Below are 11,517 nucleotides of genomic sequence, written 5' to 3'. Positions count from 1 at the left end.
TCAAGTGTGTAAATTATTTGTTGAATGAGGTGCATTTGATGGGACACAAACAAAAAACATTATTTTTCTCCCATCACTGAGTTTAACATGTTCCTTTAGGTCTTCCCTAGACTCCATGGAGAGGATAGAAAATATCACAGTACCATTTACCACTAGTAATTCTACTTTCCAATGAATTGTCATTTTAATTTTCTAATTTTCTTTGGTATAGGCTGAAGGTGAGTTATGAAAAATTAGAATCACAAACCCACACTTATATTTTAGAAAGTCTTAGAGAAATGTCTAGCAGCATTCTTTAGAAGTTGTACATAACTATCTATGATTCACTTCCCTTAACTTTGAGGCTTTAGCAGAAATATTAAGACAACAGGAAAAGTCTCATTCCACATTCACCAACATATAGGCAATATCTGTTTATCTTGATGTTCATCTGTGCTCAATGCAGGAGCTTAGTTAGAAAATGGCAAGAGTTCCAAGATACAAAGCTAGATAGCTATGTATGGACTATATAATAAAGAATTTTCTGTATGCCATGCTAGGACATTTAGACTTTATTTTTAAAACATTTCAGAACCATTGAAAAGTTTTAAGTAGGAAAGTGAAAAGGTCACATTTGCATTTTAGCAAATATCATCTGGATGCCCTGGGAGAACAGATTAAATGTGAACAATGCTGGAATATGACCAGTTGTAGAAAGCCATAGTAGTAAGGGAAGAGACAATGACACCCTGCATTAAGATATCAGGAAGTGGTAGAGGACAGAGAAATTGACATGGCACAGGACTTCATGTTTACATATCAAAGAGGCAGATGGGAAAATCATAGATGACACCCAATTTGTGTTTGATCACCTGTTTAGATGGTGGGAGCACTCACTGTAACAGGAACAATCAGGAAAAAACCTATTTGGTGTGAAATATGGTTAATTCAAACTACAAGAAGAACACTAGCAATACAAGTAGTAAATGATATATGGCAAAGAAATGGTAGAGTCTCAGTGCCGTAAGGGTTCCAAGGAAAGACCCTTTGGGTCTTAGGTAGGCAGAAATGTCCTCAGGAGGGACAGATTTATCTTGGACCTCAAAAATCAAGAAGAAAGTCAATAGACAGAAAGAAGGTATGAGAGCGTTAAAGGTAAAGTCATATGAGCTAAGCATTACAGAAGGCATAGAACCCACATGTTGTAAAACTGCTTACCACACAAACTGGTGGAGACTGGAATTTAGCAAACCAGTGGAAATTAGCTAAGATTAGATTTTTAAGAGCAGCTATATTCAGAATACATAAAACACTGAGGAAAAACAATCTCTCTTCTGGGTAATGACATTCAGCCTGAATAGCATATGTCCAAGTTTACTATATTTTGCCTTACCTTCCCCTTAAAATAAGACAAGTCTCTCTTTCCTACTGGCAAGTTGATGATGTCTACAACAAGGAAGGACATCAGGGAACACTTAAGCAGGAGCAATGTACTAACTGGGAAAGGCTGTTAGGCTTTTAAAGATACTCATGCTCAACTAATCTTTTATTATTCTTGCAAGGAAGAAAAGAATAAGAAAAAAACATGAATAAACAAGCATAAGGAAAGAAGGATAATCTATAATTTACTTATATTACTTAGAAATCTTTGATAGCATTGCTTAATGAAGACTACTTTGAGAATTTAAATTATTGTGGATTTGTAGTGAAAAGAGTACTTTGTCATGATTGGAGAATTGGTTCAATGTCGATAGAAAAAGATTACTGATAAATAGGCATATTTTTAAAGTACTGAGCACCTAGTCTGTTTCAGGCAATTAATGTACATTCATTTAATCCATCCAACAATGCCACAGAAGAGATGTTGTTACTGTTGTAATTAGTATGATGAGAAAAGTAAATGCTAAAGAACAAGAGAAAACCTCTGATTGAATCTGAGGAGAATCACATTAATTTTATAAATCAAATAGAACTTTTAAGAGAAAGTAATTTTTAAAAACCATTTGTAAATCTGAACTTATATCCTGTAAAATCTCTGAAATTTTTTTTAACCAAAGAATGGTAATGTTGCTTCCTCTCCAAATTCAATATAATTATTTATGTTTAAATAACATTAATGTACAAAGTATTCACTTTTTAAAAATACAACTAATATAGAAATCAAAATATGGCATTATGAGTTTGCAAACTGTTCAGAGTCAGTGCCGTTGACCTGCACCTGGTCTTCTGCATCTCATCCAGTTGTCCTCTCATTCGGTCCCACAAGGCCAGTGAACCTCAGCCAGTAGTCCAGGCCCTTGAACCTGCAGAACTGGATGAAAGGCTGCAGCACCCACTGTAGGTCAAATACACTGTGGTAGAGGTTCACGAATTGCAAAATGCTGATGCTCACCGAGGTTAAGAACCAGCCCACCAGCATTGCATGGAATGGTCTTGATCTACACCTTGGTCTTGACAGACCTGGATACTCCAAGCAGAAAGGACCTAAAATATAGGGAATGGCACCATGAAGAGCAATGACATCAGCAACAGCACAGTCTTCCCCAGTTATGTGGGCTCAGAGCCTCCCAAGGACACAAGCCTTCACCACATTGTCTGGCTGGTTTACCAGCAGGACAGGTTGCTAAACTGTGATGAGTCCATTCTTATCAACTGATCTGGGGACATCTTTCTGCAAAAAGTACAAGCTCAGGTCCCCAGTGGCTAGCACGTGTTATGAGGTGAAATGGGATGACTACATGCCCAAACTCTATGAGCATCTGGGAAGGAGGGAAAAGCCAGGAGACAGAAAATGCCCCTCAGGCCTCAAGTAGTATTCTCAAGTTCAGTAAGGCATGTAGATTTGTACTCTTCCATTTTCCCATTCTCATTGGAAAGACCAGAGCAGATAGTGGTGTAGGGTGACTTTTCCTTCTGCCTATCCTTCATAACTTTACAGGGTCACACACCCTGGTTCATATTTTGATCAAATTTGAATTCCTTTTTGGGGGCTATCTTGGTATTATGATGTAGTCATCAGATTGTTAATATAAAAATAGCAACCCAGAATTTAAAGGAGAAAAACATAGATAAGAACAGGTCTATAGTAATATTGCAGAGCATCAAAAAAATCTATAAAGAGCAGTAAGAAAAAAAGAGTTATTGCCTCTGCCTTTGGGAGCCCAAATTCAGAAATGTGCATGGTAGCATATTCTGAGATATATTTTCACAGCCCTGTCTCTCTCCAGGCAACCAGAGGCTGACATGTCCACTAAACCTCAATATGGCACATCTGGGATTGGTTACTAGGTGAGCAGTATCCTGATTGGCTATCAAAGAGCAGTACTGGAAAGCACAACAGGGAGAGCCACTTTCCCTGCTGAGGCACGGGGTGAGTCTTTGCCTGTTAAATTGATCACTCTGGCCTTGCTAAATATTGTGTTAATTCTGCATTTGCTTATAGTTGAATAAAAATAAAAACATTCTATAAACAAAATATATATATATATGGCGCTATGAGCAGACATTTTATTCCCTTTTCCCTGTGAACTTTTTATCAATTCAACTAATAATAGAAATAAAAAAGAATTCTATTGGCTACATTCAGTGTTTTATAATGCTTTTGCACATTGCCAAACAATGCTTTCAATCAGAGTATTTCATCAAAATGGAATTGCGTGGTAGGCAGTATAAATCTATTACATGTTATCTAAAAAAGAAAAAAGCAAAAAAAAAAAAGCAGAGTTCTGATATGATATTGATATGGGAACCCCAACAAATCTAATTATGTGAGACAACCAATTTCTAAATTGGCTACCAGGCCCAGCTAGGATTAAGAGCTTACAACCTAACCCTTCTTGACAATCCAAAATTTTACTGTTTGTGTGTGTGTGTGTGTGTGTGTGTGTTTGTTTTTAACTAAAGTCCCCTGTAGGGCATTCCTGCCAATGACATTAATCAAAGTTGTGAGGCTGTAATGACAACTATGTTTCAAAAGTACTGTAGTTTTGCTTGCACTATCCATTTCCTGAAAGCTCAGTGAATATAGAAATATAGAATTAGGGGAAAATTAGTTGAAAAAATATGACAATATATTCAGTATATCTGGTCTCATTTTTTAATACATAGATTTTCTTGCTAAATAAAATTCATAACATACTCAACTACAGTGGATTACATCCTTCCAATCTGAAAAATATAGATAATTATCACTAGTATGTGATGTTTCACAAGTATTGGAAATTCTGTTTTAAAAAATTTCAGAAAATCTCGAAGGAAATTTATCAAGATAGCATATATCAGTACAAACGAAGAATGTCACATGTCTTCCAATTGCTGTTGAAGAACAGATCTCATGATGGTTCAAATATATTCAAATTCAAATATATTAACAACAATAATAAAGTATTAAAATCAAAAGGAGGTGATTATTTTAACTATTTCAGACAGTAAATAAATATATTATAAGACAGAGCTTAATATTCCATTTTTATTCCTTAAAGAAAAGTCTCTCCCAACCTACTTTCAAGGAATAAGTCCAAACTGGTATTTTAAAAGATCCTGTAGCCTTTAAAAAATAATTAGTTGAGCATCTGAAAATGAGCTCTTATGTCTAGCCTCTGTGTTTTGCACATCTCCTCTCTGAACCAATGTCTAACTCTCATGTTTGTGCACCCATATACAGATGTATATACTCCTTCTTTTAACTTTTCTGATGCTATGAACCTAAAGCCATTTGAATATTTTAAATGAGGCTATGGGTTATAATCTTTATTTATTTCCTTTATTTAATCTTCTCTCCTTTCCCCTGAAAAATTCCTCCATTGTGGAATGAATCTCAACCCTTAACACCAGCAAAAAGCAATGGGTAGTAGCAAACACTCAGGTCCTGCTGGCCTCTGTCCCTCTCTATTGCAGTGAGTACAGCCACAGGTGATTGTACATGAAGACACATTACACAAAAGCATATAAAGCACTTTCATAGTTATACCTTATTTTAGCATCAAAGAAACTCTGTGAAGTTAGTAGGATGTATATAATATATTTTACACATGAAAAAAGTAGAGTTTAGAGCAGTCAATTAGTTTGCTCACTTCCTAGTATTTACTAATCAGTGAATTCAGGTGCTTTCACATTAAATTCAGTGTGCTTTTACCAAATTACAATGTTTCCCTAAACCATGTTACAAAAGAAAGGATCTCAGCCTGAGATATCAAGAAGTGGACTTGGGGAATGACCCTATTGGAGGGGGAGAAAAGGCAAAGAAACTAAAATCCTAAATTTTTATCTTAGCAAGTTCTCTTTAATTGAAATGGGGAAAGCCAGAGGGAGAAGTAGTGTTGTTGGTAACATAATAAATTTATTGTATAACTTATGGATGGAGATTTATATTATTTTGGTTTCTCACTGTTAATTACAACACTCAACAAGTATACACATGTGTGGGTTTTTTAGTTACATAGGATAAATTTCTAGAAATAAGTTGTAGATTCATAATATATTAGAAATATACTAAGGCTTTGGAAGCATAATATCAAATTGACTTCTAGAAATATTATAATCAGTTCTACAAGCAATGTATAAGAATCTCCACTTTCTAAAACCATTCCAACACAATTTTAAGTCTTTATTAATTTATGGGTACAAAATAAAATTTTGTTGCTTATTTGATGTTTCTTTGATAACTATGGAGATTGAAGTTTTTACCCATATTTTTAATCACACAATTATATCAATAGGTGGAAAAAAGCATTCAATAACATCCAGCAACCATATATGATAAAAACTCTCAGCAAAGTAGGAATAGAGGGATCATATCTCAGCATAATAAAGGCCATATCTAAAAAACCTACAGCTAACATCATACTCAATGGGCAAAAACTAAAAACATCTCCCTTTACATAAGGAACAAGACAGGTATGTCCGCTTTCACCATTCTTACTCAACATAGTACTGGAAGTCTCAATCACAGTGATCAGACAGAAAGGAGAAATAAAAGGCATCCAAATAGGAAAGGAGGAAGTAAAACTGTCATTATTCACAGATGACATGATATTGTACATAGAAAAACTTTAAAGACTCCACCAAAAAGCTACTAAATCTAATAAATGAATTTGGCAAACTAGCAGGATAATTAATATTCAGAAATCAATTGCATTTTTATATACCAATAATGAACTATCAGAAAGAGAAACTAAGAAAACAATCCCATTTACTATTGCAACAAAAATATAGGAGGTACCCAGGAATAAATTTAACCAAGGAGGTAAAAGACCTGTACTCAGGACATTGAAGAAAGAAATTCAGGAAGATAAAAATAGGTGGAAGTATATATCATACTCATGGATTTAGAATAATTCACATCATTAAATGTCCATACTACCCAAAGCAATTTATAGATTCAATGCAATTCTTATTAAAATACCAATGGAGTATTTCACAGATTTAGAACAAATATTCCAAAAATGTATATGGAACTAAAACAGACCCCAAATAGCCTCCGCAATCTTGAGAAAAAACAAAGTTGGAGGTATCCCAATACCTAATATCAAACTATACAGCAAGGCCATTGCAGTCAAAACAGCCTGGTACTGACATAAGAACAGGCATAGAGATCAATGGAACAGAACAGAGAGCACAGAAATAAACCCATAACTTTATGGTTAATTAATATTTGACAAAGGAGGCAAGAGCATGCATTGGAGTAAAGACAGGCTCTTCAATAAATGGGAAAATTAAACAAGTACATGTAAAAAAAGAAAAAGATGAAACTAGACCACCAACTTACACAATACAGAAGAATAAACTCTAAATGGATAAAAGACTTAAATGTAAGTCACCAAACCATAAAAATTCTAAAAGGAAATATAGGCAGTAAAATATCAGACATCTAATATAGCAATATTTTTGCTGGTATATCTCCTAGGGCAAGAAAAACAAAGGACAAAATAAACAAATGAGACTACATCAAACTAAAAAGCTTCTGTACAGCAAAAGAAACCATCAACAAAATGAAAAGGGAAACCACTGTATGGAAGAACATACTTGCCAATAATACATCTGATAAGGGGTTAATTTCCAAAATATATAGAGAACTTTTACAACTCAAGACTAGGAAGACAAACAATCCAATTTAAAAATGGGCAAAAGAGGGAGATCCAAAATGGCAGAGGAGTAAGTGGAAGCTACACCAATCTCCTCCCAGGACCAGTCTGGATTTACAATTTAATTTTGAAGAAATCATCTAAAATAACCAACCAAACACTAGCTGGAGAGAATCTGTCTTATAACCACGGAGAGACAGAAAAGGCCGCTACATCACAACGTGATCAGTAGGGAGTGCGGAGACGCAGAAGGGCTGGCTGGGCTCCCATGGGTGGCAGCTAAAGGGACTGATAAACAGCTCAAGAGCCGGGGGTTCCCCCTGAGAAGGGCAAGGTCTAAACCCCCAGCTGGGCTTCCCAGCCTACAGCAACAGAGTGGAAAGTAAAATAGTATCCAGCTGTGAAAAGGAAAAGCCACAGGGTTTCTTGCTAGCCAGAGACAATCAGCTGGAGAAAAAGAGCTCTTAAGCGGATCGAATACGAAAATATTTTGGCCCCCACTTACCCTGGGCTCAAGTAGAGGGAAGACAGAGAGGACTAGAGACATTTGGGGAGAGTTTGGCGTGGGGGCTTTGAGGGGAGAACTGGGGGAGCAGTTGACCAGGTCCCACTGCTGACTCACCCCCAGTACTGCAGGCAGACCATTCCCCTCCAAGTGGCATAAGCCTGAGGGGAAGCAAAAGCCCTGCCTACAGGAATTAAGCTGCCACACCCACGGTCCTTAAACCTGATGGCTAATCACAGATTGAATAGATTAACAACTAAAGGAGACAGACAAAGGCAATAGATCCCTGGAAGTCTCCAACAGGCTACCTAGGGCCAGACTGGTACACAATCTGATGCCACCAGGGGCAGATCCAGGAAGTGCAGATCATTCTAAGAAGCAGCAGCAAACAATAAGAGTCACAAAAATGGGGAGACAGAAAAACAACCCCCCATCAAAAGAAAAGGTAGAATCCCCAGTAAGAGTGCTAAATGAAGTAGAGGGGAGTAAACAGTCAGATATGGAATTCAAAACATTGATTATGGAAAAGTTCAATGAGCTCAGCAGAAACTACAAAGAACTCCGGGTAAACTACAAGAACTCCAGAAAAATTACAACGAACTTACTAAGAATTACACCAGCATGAAAAAAAACATAGAAGCTGTCAATAAGAGCCAGGAGGAAATGCAGAATACAATCTCTGAATTGAAGAACACAGTAGAAGGAATTAAAAGCAGGCTAGAGGAAGCAGAAGATCGGTTCAGTGAACCGGAGGACAATGTAGACAAAAACTCCCAGACAGTACAACAAAATGAAAAAAGACTGAACAAGAATGAAGAGGTTCTAAGACAGCTGCAGGGCAACATGAAACGTAATAATATCCGTATTATAGGAATTCCAGAAGGAGAAGAAGATTGGCAAGGGATAGAAAACCTCTTTGAAAAACTAACGACAGAAAACTTCCCTATCATGAGGAGAAAAAGAGTCACACAAGTCCAGGAAGCACAGAGGGTCCAAATGAAGATGAACCAACAGGCCCACTTCAAGACACATCATAATTAAAATGGCAACATTCAAAGACAAAGCGAGAATCCTAAAAGCAGCAGGAGAGAAACAACAGCTCCAATAAGGCTATCATCAGATTTCTCAGCAGAAACACTACAAGCCAGAAGGGAATGGCAAAAAATAATCCAAGCAATGAAAAACAAAGGCCTACAACCAAGAATACTCTACCCAGCAAGGCTCTCATTCAAAATGGAAGGTGAAATAAGGAGTTTCCAAGACAAAAGAAGGCTAAAAGAATACATCTCCACCAAACCAGCATTGCAAGAGATGCTAAAGGGTCTTCTTTAAGAAGATGAAGAAACAGAGAGAGACAGAGAGGAACGCAAATACAAATGGGGAAAATTATGCTTAGCGAAATAAGCCAGGCAATGAAAGAAAAATACCTTATGCTATCCCCTATTACAGGAGACTTATGAACAACACAAACAAATGAGCAAAATTGAACCAGAGGTATGTAAACAAGGAATAAACTAACAGTAACAAGGGGGGAGGTGGGAGGAAGAGAAGGGGGTAAGAAGTGGAAGAGTCTAGTCAAAGAACATGTATAAATGACCCACGTACATGGACAACTGGCTGGGGACTGACTGTGGGAGAAGGAGAGGCAGGGTACGGGAAAGCAAGAGGGGAAAAAAGTGGGACAACTGTAATGGAAAAAAAAACAAAAAAATTTTTAGTGGGGGAAAAAATGAAAATATAAAGAACGGAAATGCAAGTTCAGTGAATATTAGAAGGACAAGGATTTTCCTTCACACTGTATATTTTTCTCCCTATCTGATCCTTCCAGAGTTCGGCATTCTAGAGAATTAAGTAATGACATAAGACTCTTTGCATAAAACTTATAAGACCAGTTGTTAATAGAGGTTTTTTTGGACCAAGACTTTGACTGGAATGTCATGCCTAAAAGAGACATGCTTGGGCCCTTGTTGTTACCAAAAAGCCCTGAGGAACTGGGATTGACTTTCAAAAATAATAAATGCCCACGAGAAAAAAAGGCCTGGTACCTTTGTTGCTTGTGTTATCCACAGCAATCTTTCCAGGGAAGGAATGAAGGTTGTTTTCCTGAAAAATGACTAGAAGGGACCTTAAGGCACAATGGAAAACCAGAAGGACTTGGAAAAGACAGGTGTTTATAGGCAAGGCTGAATGCCAGGTATGTGGCTCAGCTTCTGTGCCCTGAAGGACAGACTGAAGGGTACCCTAAATGTTCCTTGTGTAAGTTCCAGCAAAGCAGAACTAAAGATCATAAGTGATCATTTGCTGCTCTTGTTTGTTTATGCAAATGAACAGGATAAATTAAAAATGAACTTAATGCAGTCCCTTTAATGACAAGGAGGGTAATCTTAGGGAGAAAAATTGTGATTCAAGGAAAACCACAATGCTCAGTGGTAGATTATAAAGTAGTGCAGCTAACCGTCTTAAAGTTTCTTTTCATTTAAAATTTGTTTTCATTTGAAAGTTAAATTATGTCTGTGGTATCATCCAAGATGTTTAATTTATAGTCAAGAAGAATGTCAAATGCCTTGCAAGTGGATGTCTTTCCAATAAGACAGTCTTACATATTTAGAGACTTGTTTGTGGGTTATATTACATAAATTAACATGTGTTGTCTGTTTTCAAAGGGCATACCTGAGTGATTGTCTGTACATATAGGTCTCACTTAATCCTGTCTGCATCGCTGCCTCCTGAGAGTCAATGGTTTGGCTGAACTAGTGGCTGGTTTGGTGAAGTATGGGGCGGTCTGTGGGCTTTGCTTTAAAACTGGTTTCTCTTTTCTATCCTAATGTCTTGGACAGAAAGAGCCCAGAGGTCTGAGAGGGGGGAAACCTAAAATATATCCCTCAGCCCAAACTAAGTATAATGGGCAAAAGGATTTTGGACAGGTGAGATGTGCCTGGCACACCTTCCTCCAAAGAAGTCCTTTTCCCTAATGTGGGACATTGAAAAATTAATACCTGCCTTTTGTCATCTAGTAGTTATGGATTGAATGATGCTTTCTAACACTGTTGCAAATCTGTTGTCTCCAGAATACAACAAGGATGCCAACCTGTTAAACCAAGCACACCATTGTCCAGGGACAGCCAACTGACTTGGAGTCTGCAAGAACCTTCCCCATATGGGAAGGCCACCCTCCCCCCTACACCCCCACTCTTATTAGGGATTTCTGGACCCAAGGGTAGGTAGGATGATGACCATACCCAGCTTGAAGCAGCTAGAGGAGCTCGAGACCTTCACCCATTGTCCTTTATAAGATTATAAAGGGTCTTAAGTCTGAGAGGGAGGGATTGTTATTTTTTATTGTTAAAATAATTAATTTTTTTTAAAAGAAGAACAATATATGAAAGAGTGAAGCAGGAGAGCTTTATGTACGACCCATAGGCATGGACTTGGGGGGGGATTGCTGGGAGAGGGTGTGCTGGGCGGGGGGAGCAAAGGGGAAAAAATTAGAACTATTGTAACAATATAATCAATAAAATATACTTAAAAAAAAAGATATACCAGAAGTGGAATTACTAGAAAAATAAAATAAAAATGAAAATAAAAACGGGCAAAAGAAACCTGAATAGACACTTCCCCAAAGAGGACATGATGGCCTATAGACATATGGAAAAAATGCTCAGTGTCACTAATCATCACAGAGATGCAAATTAAAACCACAATGAGATATCAGCTCACACCAGCCAAACTGACTACCATGAATAAATCAACAAACAACAGATGCTGGCAAGGATGTTGAAAAAAGGAAACCCTGGTGCACTGTTGGTGGGAATGTGAGTACAGCCACTGTACAAAACAGTATGGAGTTTCCTCAAAAAAACTAAAAATGGGACTGCCTTTTGACCCAGTGATCCCACTTCTGGGAGTATATCATAAGAATCCTGAAACACCAGTTTGAACTAATATATGCAC

General features: G+C 37.3%; 1 pseudogene; it reads left to right on the top strand.

Moving 5' to 3' along the window:
• Positions 1–859: 859 nt before the first annotated feature.
• On the top strand, positions 860–2,792 carry LOC150019199 (phosphatidylethanolamine-binding protein 1 pseudogene; annotated as a pseudogene).
• Positions 2,793–11,517: the final 8,725 nt, after the last annotated feature.

Source organism: Furipterus horrens, unplaced genomic scaffold, assembly GCF_987537825.1.
Source record: "Furipterus horrens unplaced genomic scaffold, mFurHor1.1.pri manual_scaffold_2, whole genome shotgun sequence".
NCBI lineage: Eukaryota > Metazoa > Chordata > Mammalia > Chiroptera > Furipteridae > Furipterus > Furipterus horrens.
The sequence above is the reverse complement of the archived record's forward strand: the minus strand, read 5'-3'. Positions and strand labels throughout refer to the sequence as shown.